Source organism: Notamacropus eugenii, chromosome 3, assembly GCF_028372415.1.
Source record: "Notamacropus eugenii isolate mMacEug1 chromosome 3, mMacEug1.pri_v2, whole genome shotgun sequence".
NCBI lineage: Eukaryota > Metazoa > Chordata > Mammalia > Diprotodontia > Macropodidae > Notamacropus > Notamacropus eugenii.
The window spans coordinates 202,681,553-202,691,736 of record NC_092874.1 but is presented as its reverse complement, the minus strand read 5'-3'; positions in this window follow the sequence as shown (position 1 = coordinate 202,691,736).

Sequence of the window (10,184 nt, the reverse complement as noted above, 5' to 3'; positions counted from 1 at the left end):
CAGGAACAGAGAATTGCCAGCAGCTCTCTATTATCTCCAGGGTCAAATAGGAATTCTTCTTTTTGGCTTTTAAAGCCTTCCAAACCCAACTGCCTCCTAAATTTCCATGTATCTTACCATTCTCCCTCCATGGACTCTGTGATGCAGTGACACTGGCTTCCTTGATGTTCTTCACATAGTAGGTATGTAATAAATGTTAGTTGATTGACTGGCACAGTTTTGGGAAAAATCAAGCATGTGTCTGGTCTTGTTTTGTGCCAGAAAAGTTAAAATTGCCTTGTTCTACATCCTAGCACATGGAATGTGATCTCAGGAATAATCTACTCCAGTCCTCCTCCCAGATTGACAGATGCAGAGCCTGAGGCATAGAGGCAGCAAGATTTGCCCAAAGTCATGTAGATAGTAATTTGGGGAGCTGGGAGTTGACCTCGTTGACTGGCCTAGGGCCACATAGTGAAGTTGTGCCAGACTGGGGGCTAGAACCAAGAGCTCCTGAGGTCCAGTCTGCTTTTCATCAGGATCATTACTGACCCCTGAGGCTGATCTCATTAGGTTGCTTGACACTCTTAACCTTTGATGACATTGCTCCTCCCATGTAAGTAACATGCCCTTCCTCTTCCCTTCACCTTCCCCAAATCATCCCCTTGCTTCTAGGCATCTCTTAAGTTCCATCTCCTCTACTCATTCTTCCTCCCTCTTTCTCCAGATTTGCTGGCCCACCTTGGTTTTCCCCTTTATTGACCTACTTTGCTGTCAGTACCACATAGTTTAGCTCCTAATTGTTTCCAAATGGACTGTAAGTTTCTTGAAGGTAAGGACAATATTATTTAGGACAATTTACTTATTTGTTTTTGGATCTCCATGGCATACAGTGTTAAGCACAGAGTAGGTGCTCAGTAAATATTTACTGGTTGACATAGGGCTGGGGAGGGAAGACTAGAGAGTGTGATTGGGAATGGAGTCAGTTGCTTGCTTGGCCCAGGAGGTGGGGGGAGTGTATCAAGCCTCTGAAATGTGGCTCTGTGCCCAAGCAGCTGTTGCTCAGATGCTTTGAGTAAGACTCTCTGGTGGGTTCCCCTCTGAGTGTTTGGGATTTTAGGAGGTTGGTAGGTGCTTGGGACGGATGTGCCTGTCATTCTAGAATGCAGGGGCCAGAGCTTTCTATAGTCTTCTAGCAGGGCCCTTTCCCCTGCTCCTCCTTGCATTTCCCATCCCCCTACAGCCAATGTGACTCTGGTCACATTATTAGGGCGCTGTTAAGCTCTTAATACTAACTGATCAGGCTGTTCTTTCTAGGTACTTTTCTAGCCCTTATCCAGGAGATTAATTGATGAAATCAAGTCAGAAACATGTCCCAGGTACAGAGGGACCATGTGCCCTAAAGGGGCACTGGTGCAGCTGGTAAAAGCTTACATTCAACTCCTTGTGATACTTAGGAACAAGAGATATAGCTGAAGGGAGGTGGGGCAGGAGGGAAGAGTGATGTCTTATTCTGTTTCTTGAGTGTGAATCAAGACTCCTGGGGCTATCAGTTCAGGAAAATCAACGCCTGTCTTTCCTCAGTCATGCCAGGCAGAAAAGGAATTGTTCTTTTCTCAAGAACACCAGCTACTTTCCTTCCCCCTCACTCCTACCAGTCCATACCAACTCCCCCTCCCTTACTAGTGTGTCTCAGTCCTTCTTAGACTTTACTTCTGGGAAGTTGCACACAACATCTGATCTCCATTCCATTGCTTTCAGATCCTTGGTGGGAGATACAGGAAAGGAGAAAAGAGGATGCGGAACCCTCTCTTGGTAATTTACATGCCTCTCTCTCAGGGAGACTCATCTTCATGAGTTCAAATCTGACCTCAGAAATGGAAAACCACTCTAGTATCTTTGCCAAGAAAACTTCAAATGGGGTCACAAAGAGTCAGACTGAGAGTACTGAACAACAACTCATGGGACTGGGTTGAGTCTTTTCTTAAAAGTATCTTCTTTATCTCCTCCCAGAGAAAGTATGGTATTGATCTCCTTTCATGCCTTCCTTGGAAAGGTTTCATTTTCCTGGCTCAGTCTTCCTGATGAAGCTTTTACCTGTCTTGGCCTTGGTAAATGAGCGCCATGGCACTTCATGTACTCATCCTCTCCTTGTCTCTTTGCATCTCTCTGGAACAGGATCGCAGAATTTTACACATCTATTTTTTATATTTCCATTTGAGGCTTTCCTTTGACCTTCTTAGGATCACATATTTCGAGCTGGAGAGTGACATATTTAAGGTAATGAGTCAGAAGCAGGATTTAAACTTGGGCTCTCTGGTTCCAAATACTTTACGTCTTTATCTTCTTTTTCTCTCTTCCTCTCTTGACTCCCTTATGCTTTTTTCTACTTCTGTCCATTTTCTTCTTTATTCCATGAAATGTTATTGGCAATTTCTTTGCCTCTGACTCACAGGTGCGTAGAGTAGAGGTTATAGAACTTTGGAGTCTGGGTATGGGAATTAGACCTTGGGATCCATTTCTAGTTTACTACTTGAGAAAACTTGACTCCCTCTCCAGCCGTGTCTCAAACACTAACTATAAAATGTTGAGAATTTTGTTAGCTTTTCCTCCTGGCAAGGGCTATTGTAAGGATGAATGAGATCAGGTCTGGAAGCAACTCACTTTAGAGCTAGTGCCCCGTCTGGGCAGTAAGGAAATGCAGGGTGGTGGCTGAACAGAATATTAAAAAGGGTTGGGAACAGAAGGTGGAAGGGATGGTGTGGTGGGTTTGGAGTTAGTAGACTTGAGAGGCATATTTATAGAGTTGTAACATGGAGGGGAAGTGGGGATGATTCTTTTAGGTCTTAGAAGGCAGAACTAGGAACAATAGGTGTAAGTTACAGGGAATTCGGGCTTACTATAAGGAAGAGCTTCCCAATAGTTAGAGCTATCCCAGAGTAGAATGAGCTAGCTCAGGGGTTATAGATTCTGTCTCACTAGCAAAGACTGGATGGCCACTTGTTAAAGGTGTTAGAGCATACTCTTGTTCAGGGGACTCTCCAAGCCTTTTCTCACTCTGAGACTGTGCAGTCCCATGAGTTCTGGGTGTTACCCATTAGCCATGTGATGTCCTTGGGCAAATCAGATGCTCCATAGTTGTGTGTTGCTGGGTAAGTCACTTAACCCCTCTGTGCCTCAATGAAAATGAGGATAATAATAGCACCTACCTCACAGGGCGAGTTAACATATGTAAAGCTCCTTGCCATTCATTAAAGTGCTATATAAATGCTTGTTATTACTGTTACCACTATTATTGAACTGTTCTAGGGCCGCCTGTCAAATGAAAGGTCCCTTGCATTTCCAAGTCCTTTGGTCCTATGCTGTGTTTTGTTCACATGACTTCTATTTGTTCGGCTCCCCTGACCATGCTTGCTTGGACGTAGCTCTTTAAGGTATCATGCAATAAAGAAGATGAATGGTTGAGTGCATGAATGGAGTGTGTGGTCAAGGAAGGAGGATGCTGCCTCATGTTTCACCTCTGCCATGAGGTCCTTCCCAAACACTCCATACTACTTTTAACCCTTCACAACACTCAGTAAATATTTCTTGGATGAATAAAACCTCTGAAGTCTTTTTTTTTTTTAAAGAGGGTGGGTAAGACTCTATCCTTGATATGTCAGCTCAGGTTCTACGAACTACAGCCAGCTGTCTGCTTTGGTACAGCCTGTGAGTTAAGAATGATATTTACATTTTAAAATAAAGTTTTATTATATTTAAAAATGTAAATACCTTTCCTAGCCTGCTGGCCCTTTGACCCTTGGGCCATACTTTGCCCACCTCAGCTATAGATGAGAGTGGACCAATCAGCTGGTCTGGTTTCCAGTCACAACTGAAGCAGTTACTAGCTGGGCACATCATGGGCACATTATGTAACCTGTTAAAAGCCTTAGCTTCCTCATCTTTAAAATGGATACTTCTGCTATCCATCTCACGCGGAATCATAGAAAGTCAGGGTTGGAAGGGGTCACCAAGGCCATCTAATAATCCAACCTTTACTCAAATAAGAATCCTCTCCACATCCTAAATGACCATTTAGTCTTTGTTTTAAGACCCCCAGTGAGGAAAAAAACCCTTATTACTCCACAGAGAGCCCATTTCGCTTGTAGGCAGCTATAATCGTTAGAAAGATTTTCCTTATGTTGAACCTAAATCTCCCTCTTTATAACTTCCATCTATTGATGCTGGTTCTACCTTCTGGGGCCAAAAGTACGTTTAATCCCTTCTCTGCTTTACAGCCCTTCATATCCTGACAGGTGGTTCTCCTTTTCTCCCTGTCTTCCCTTTGCTGGGCTTGACATTGCTCAGTTGGACTGAGTATAGTACTCCTTGTGTGCTGTATGGCGCAGTACTGCACATTACCTTGCTAGCCTCTAATAGCAGTTAGTATTTACATAGCGTTTTAAGGTTTGCAAAGCACTTTAAAAATATTTCATTCTCTCTTTACCACAGCCCTGGGAGTTAGGTACCATTATTCTTCCTATCTTACACATGCAGTCTGCACCCAAGAATCTGTGGATGCTACATTTTATTAATGGCAGGAGAGATATTATAAAGTTTAAGGGGGCATTTTTCTCATCTGCAGAACTTAAAAAGGACATTTTAAGAATTGCAAGAGGTTTTGGATAAGATACTTGCTTTCTGTCATCTTTTCCACAGAAATTCCACTGAAATTCTGTGATTCTCTCTAAGAGATGGGAGTCACCAAAAGAGATGATAGCTAATGCCATAGGAGTAAAAGATGTTACCATATTGTCTCGCACATAGTAAGAGCTCAATAAATGTTTGTTGATTAAAATACTTTAAAGTTTCAAGGATTTGTGATTTCATCAATGCAGGTTCATAGAATTATAGATTTGGAGCTGGGAAATATCTTATAGATAGCTGAATCAACACTGTCATTGTGAACAGGTGAGGAAAATGAGGCCCAGAGGTGAAATGATTTGCCCAGAGTAGGGGTACCTTTGGCTTTGAGGCCACATGTGGCCTTCTGGGTACTTGGGTGCAGCCTTTTGACTGAGTCCAAGTTTTATAGAACAAATCTTTTTATTAAGGGGATTTGTTCTGTGAAGTTTGGATTCAGTGAAAGGGCTGTATTTGAGGATCTAGGGGACCACATATGGCCTCAAGGTTGAGGTTCCCCACCCCTGGCACAGAGTCACCCAGCTAGCAAGTGTCTTAGGTAGACTAGAGTTTTTATCCTTCAAATCCAGCACATTCTCCACTAATACTGTGCTGCCTCTTTCATCTCCCCTGATGGAATATAAATTCCCTAAGGGTGGAGATTATTTGATTTTTTTCTTTGGGTCCCCAGTGCCTAACAGAGTACCTGGCATTGCTTAATAAATGCTTGTTGATTTATTTTTGGTTATTCCACTGACATAGATTGCAAAACTGCCATAGGATAATAGAAAGTTTCCCTGGGGTGCTGTGACCAGGAAAACTTTATCACCTGGTGGCCATCCCTGTGGTGGTTAACATTCAGATTTATCAAGGCTAAACCTCAGAAGACAGATGCACCAGCCATTACCAGGTCTGTACTCAAATTCTTTCCAGTTGGGTAGGGCCTTCCAGAGATCGTGTTCCTCTGCTTTAACTTTACTTATGCAGCATAATGAATTTTCAAGATAGGACTTTACTTTGGGATTAACACACAACCTGAAAATAGGACATACTTTGTGAGAAGTACTCCTTTTAGTCACAGCTACTAGCATGAGGATATCATAGTGGTTAGCTTGCAGTTTTTTCCCTTCATTGATTAGTGAGTGAATGATCTGGGTCGATCCGGGTTCCAGGGTGCATCCCAGGGATGCTGAGGGTGACTGATTCAAGAGAATAATTTAGTTGAGTGATAATGTTGAGTAGGTCTCCAGGGAATAGGAAAGTGTGTATTTCTTTAAAATTTCCAGGTAGGGCAAAAGCCACTCCTTCAGGTTTTAAAATTCGCTTCACAATTCTCTGGTGTCAAGTGGGTAGTTTATGAATCCTGTCTTCATTGTGATAACTCAGGCTAAGCTGGATAATAAACAAAAGTAGGATAGAGCCATAGGATTAATATTGCTACAGGGTATCTCAAGTAGCACAAATCACTGGGAAAATATCTTTTGGGGCTTTTAATTTTTTCCTCTGCTTCTTCATTCCTCTGACTGCAGCCAGTAAGAGTGGCCTCCATCCATCATCACCATCCCTGATCTTTTGCCCAAGCTTTTCTGTATTACATCTGGCTTGCCGTGAGTGGAACATGTCCTACAGATCACATCTGGAAAGTCAGTTTGACATATAACATCTTCATCCCTGCCCCAGGGGTTGGTCCAGAGTCTGTTGAGGTTTATGGATTTCTGAAGTACAAGGCATAAATATCCCATTTGTTCATATGCTGGAGATACCTGGTCACTGGGGTGAGAAGTGTCATGCATAGGAGCCTAGGAATGATGGCACTGTTGAGATGCCGTCTCCCTTGTTACAGAAGTTTTCCCTATTTCTTTACTCAGACCATGTCCTCCTGTCTGGAGAAGCAACAGGGTAGAGTGGAAAGAGTACTGCATTTGGAGTCCAAGGACCTGCGTTCAAATACTTGGTCTACTCCTTAACTCACTGTGACTCTTCCCCTCTGGGGTGGAGGTGGATGAGATGATTTTTTACTTCTACCTGCTTTGTATTTAACTGCATATGTACACATTTGTATAATATGCACTTTATTTGTTTGTTCTCTTGTATTTATTCTATGCGTACTTCCACATGTACTCATTGCATCCCCTATTTGGATGTAAGCTCCTTGCAGCAGGGATGATGTCATTGTTTTTATTTGTATCCCCAGGACCAGGTACATATTGATGATTGATCAGTAACTGTAGCAGAGAGGAGAGATATCAATTGATATCTCCTCCCCCATTTTCCACAACCTAATTGATTTAATCACATGATATGAGACAGATAAGAGAGACACATAGAATAGCCAGCTGTGGTACAGTGGGAAGATGCTGAATTTTGACTAAAAAAATCAGATTCTGGTCCCACTGTTTGCCACCTGTGTGGCCTTGGGTGCGTCACTTAGAGTTCACTGTTTATCATCAATAAAATGAGGAGGTTGAACATCCAAGGACACTTTTAGCTCTTCATAGCATCCATTTCATTCCAGTTCTTCTTTTGCCTCATTTTTCTCCTTAATGCTTAACATAGGGCACAGTCTAAAGTAGACATTTCATGATTTTTGACTGACTTGACTTCCTTAAAAAATTTCCTGTTATTTGGTTTCCACTGGCTATTTGGGGTTATGAATATCTTTTTAATACCCTCAACTCCCATCCCTTACTTTCCTCTTTCTAAGGAAGTGGTAGAGGAGGCTTGAGTCTTTGTTGATATACTGTGTGACCTTGGGTAAGTCACTATGTGCCTCAGTTTCCCCATCTTTCAAATCATGTCTCCACCTCTCAGGGTGGGTGTTGGGAGCAGCACTGCAGTGCTGCAGTGAGAATTGCTTTATAAATAGAAAGATACTTAACACCGGCCTTGAAATTAAGCACACAAGATAGCTCTAGGCAACAGTTTTAAAAATGATCATTGATTTCTGGGAATCTGTACATTGCATATTAAGCAGATTGGATGTAATTCCTGGGACACTGCTCCCCATTCTTCTCTCTTTAGCAGAGATTGGCAGTCTGGGCTCTTGCAGTGGTGAGAGAGTCGGAATAGATGTCCTTTTGCTATATCTTTGCTTCTGAGAAGGTCTGTGCTTGAACAGCTACTAGCCAATCAGGTGGCATATGCAAATGAATGCTCCCTGGGTAGCTAATTATGCCCCAGGAAGAAAAGTCAATAATTCTATTAAGCAATGCCCCAGCAGGTTGGTAACTTTTTTTTTTTTTAAATCAGTACTTGCTTCTTCTGCAAAGCCTTTTACAGTTAGTCTCTTGTAATTCATATGTATACTGCCATATGTCTCTAACATAGGGCAGGTAGGTGGTGTGGTAGCTAGAGCGCCAGGCTTGGAGTCAGGAAGACTCATCTTCCTGAATTCAAATCTGGCCTCAGACACTTACTAGCTATGTGACCCTGGGCAAGTCACTTAACTCTGCCTCAGTTTCCTCATCTGTGAAATGAGCTGGAGAAGGAAATGACAAACCACTCCAGAGTTGGTCACAACTGAGACAACTCGACAATGTCAAGTATCTCTAATAGAGATTAGGTGATGTGTTTCTAACCTGCCTTTGCTCTGGCTCGTCCCCATTCCTGGAATGAACTCCCTTCTCCTCCTCTGCTTCATGGAATCCTTTACTTTCTTCTAGTTTCATCTCAAACATCACCTTCCACATAAGCCTTCCCTCTTTAAATCATCTTGCTGTCTTCTCGGATACAGTGTAAGCTCCTGGAGAGCAGGGATTGTTTCATTTTTGTCTCTATATTCCTAGTGTCTACTAAAAAGCCCTGCACGTAGTAGGTGCTTAATAAAGGCCTGTTGATTGATTGAATTCACTGCAGTAACTAAGTTGTACTATTGTTCATCAAGGCAAGTTAAAAGATAATTAAAAGCTGTACATTTAATCATCATGTAGCACTTGCAGTGTTTATAACACAGACCCCCAACTAAAATTAGTTTCCAATCCCTCTGTCGGTAGCCTGTTTAAGATGAAGCAACCTAGCAATGAATAAATATTTGTTGATTAATTAAATTATTTTGGCTGATAATTAATTTTAAGTTGGCTAAGAACCAAAACTTTTGTGTAAATAATTGGTGGGCCTGATTCAGGCCGGATTAGGTTCCATATTGGAATAGCTGAGCCACTGGTAGATTATTCAGTAGTGAAGAAAAGGAGGTTTACTTAGTCATAGCACAGGTATCGATACTGTAGCACTTAGCTTCAGTTTGGAAAGCATCTGGTGAGCAGGGCCAGAGTGTCGTAAATGACAGTGTTTAAGGACTTTCCACTGAAGGACCTCTGACTCCATGCAGGTAGTCATTTTAATGTCCTTAGGTGACCAGGAAGCCACATATGGTCAGAGACCACCAGGAAGCTGCCCAGATAGGTTCAGTTTGAGCCAGAGTCCTCTGGACCAGTAAAGTCCCAGGAGCAGATTTGTCACTGCTCAAGAAAAAAAAAACTAGCCTAACCCAGGTAGAGAATGATCCTGTTACACACTGCTACCAATATTCAATTCATTTTTGTAGAATTTTAGTTCAAAGGGACCTTAGGAGTCACTTAGGCCAACATCTGCCTGTGGCACAAATCTTCTTTATAATCTGATTTGTGGCCATCTGGCCTGTACTTGAAAACTTCTAGTGATGCTTTTGAGTTGTGGAGCTGGAGAAGACTTTTAAGAGTCCCCTGGACAGCAAGGAGATCAGATCAATCAATTCTTGAAGAAACTAATTCAGGTGATTCTCTGGAAGGTCAAATACTGAAACTTAACCTTAGATGCTTTGACTGCATAATGAGAAGATGGGATTCATTGGAAAAGACCCTGATGTTGGGAAAGATTGAAGGCAAAAGGAAAAGGTGAGGATGAGATGGATAGATAGAGTCATGGAAGCAATGAACATGAGCTTACACTTGGAGAGATAGTAGCGGATAAAAGGGACTGGCCTAAGATGGTTCATGGGGTTACAAAGAGTTGGACACAGCTGAATGACTGTATAGCAACAAAAGTGATGATGCTGTCCTTTCTTTTAGGGGCACCTTTATTTATCAGGAAGCTAGTCCTTCCTCATACTGAGCTGAAATCTTTCTTCCTGTAATTTTCAAGCACTTGTCCTAGTTTTGTTCTGTGGGGCCAAGCAGAGCAAATCTAATCTTTCTTTATAGCAGCCCTCCAGGTACTCAAAGGTGACAATAAGGTCCCTCCTGAATCTTATCTCTTCAAAGGTAAACATTCCTTGTTTCTTCAACTGATGCTCATATGATAAAAAACTTTACGAGTGTAGAGTTTGCCCTCTGTGTGTTCAATAGACCGTGAAAGCCTTGGAGTTAGGGAGTATCCTTTCTTTTCCCCCAAAGTGCCCTCTGGTTCTGTAGTGCAGTGGGTGCCTAGTTCACAGTGCTTTGTAACACTCACACAGCTTCTCTTATTTTGCAGGCAAGCACAGAGAAGGTGATTTATTATAAGGTGGAGAATGGTGAAAGAAATCCTCTGCATTGCCAGAAACTGCAGAGTTAAAGAAGCTCTGTTCC